At 40.8% G+C, this 1659-nt stretch overlaps 1 pseudogene; it reads left to right on the forward strand.

Moving 5' to 3' along the window:
• Nucleotides 1-634: 634 nt before the first annotated feature.
• On the forward strand, nt 635-1202 carry LOC116089322 (annotated as a pseudogene).
• The last annotated feature ends 457 nt before the right edge of the window (nt 1203-1659 follow it).

A 1659-nucleotide genomic window follows, 5' to 3' on the forward strand; every position in this document is an offset into this window, starting at 1 on the left:
CTACCAGCTCTCTAGGATGAAGTGTGACTGGTGACCTGTGCTGGGATCCAAGTGGTTAATGAAGGCTTTTTAGGATGTTGTTTCTAGTCACACAATATCTAAGAGCATAATCTCTGGAATGTACTTGCCTAAATTCAAATCCCTAACCTCTGTTTCTGTCTGGACCACTAGGAGTACACCATGTCTGAACCTAGAATTCTTCATTGTGAAACTGTGGTTAATAGCAGACTTTCAAAACATTAGTCTTTAGATTAAGTGAGAAGCCCCTTGCATTTTGTAAACGTTTGCTTTGCTTATTGAAAAATTACATTGCGGGTTGGAGAGATGGCTCAGCGGTTAAGAGCACTAACTGCTCTTCCCTGCATTTAATTCTCACAACCACATGGCGGCTCATAACCATCTGTAGTGGGATCTGATGTGTGTTCTTGTGTGTTTAACGACAGGTACAGCGCACTCATACACATAAAATAAATAATTCTTTGAAAATATTCACATTTCACTTAGTAGTACATGAAAATAAAGACTAAAAGATGGCTTTGCAGAACACATCAAAGTCATCAAAGTGCATCATTGCTCCTCTCTGCTGTGTACACTTTGCTTAATGATTTAACAACACTGATTTTGAGGCTGCAAGATGGCCACTTCCATCTTTACGAGCGTCGTGAGAGCTGCCTCAGGAATATTACGCCCCCTGAGTGTCTTGGCACCTTCAACCTATCAGAAGTGTGCCAGGAATGTCTGTCTTAATTCTGCACTGTGCACCATTCATTTTAGACATATTCAGACGTCAGTTGTTTCCTCTGCTCCAAGACTTGTCACATCTGTCGGACACCGGGCATATGGGCATACTGCAACAGTCCTTAATAGAGTGGCCATATTGGTTCCCAATGTCCTGAAGCCACCAGTCAGAGCTCTCACATACTGCAGCACACAGAATGGCAGGAGAAAGACGGTAAAATCTGTCGTGCATCGCTTCCTCCGACTTCATTCTGGCCGTTGGCTAAGGAGAAAGGCTGGCTATGAGAAAAAATTATGGAAAAAGTCAACTGCAAAAAAAGAAACGCTTGAAGGAATTTGTGTTCTGCCGCAAGACCCAGAGTAAACTCCTAGATAAAACGACGCCGTCTTTCTGGAAGAGGCACAACTGGTACGCTGGTGATCCTTACCAGATGTACCATGATCGAACAAACCTGCGAGTATAGTTCAGGTCTATCCCAGTTCCCAGCTATGGAATGTGGATCTTTATGTACATGATGTCCTTGCGAAAGTGAGTATGCGTTAGACTGTAAACTGTCCCAGGTGATAAGCAAGATTACCACTGTTGTGCATTAAACATTCCCAGAGTTGGTCGTAGAAAAAAAAAAAAAGAACACTGATTTTTTTTCTGTATCTATTTATTATTAGTCATCCAGTGCACTGTAAAAAGAAATGTAATTTATTATATTTAATTCTATACTCAGTTGTTTTTTCATGCTGGCAATAGGACTGAGGATCTTGTGCATGCTAATCCTGTGCCATATGTTAAATTAGAATGCCAATTTCATCTGATCCTATAATGTGTGTTGTACTGATTGCTTCACTGTTCATCTCATTTTCTCTCAATAATTATGATACAATGAATCCAGATCAAAGTAACAGGCTGGGTATCCTTTATAAACG

The sequence above is a fragment of the Mastomys coucha genome, unplaced genomic scaffold, assembly GCF_008632895.1.
Source record: "Mastomys coucha isolate ucsf_1 unplaced genomic scaffold, UCSF_Mcou_1 pScaffold14, whole genome shotgun sequence".
Lineage (NCBI taxonomy): Eukaryota > Metazoa > Chordata > Mammalia > Rodentia > Muridae > Mastomys > Mastomys coucha.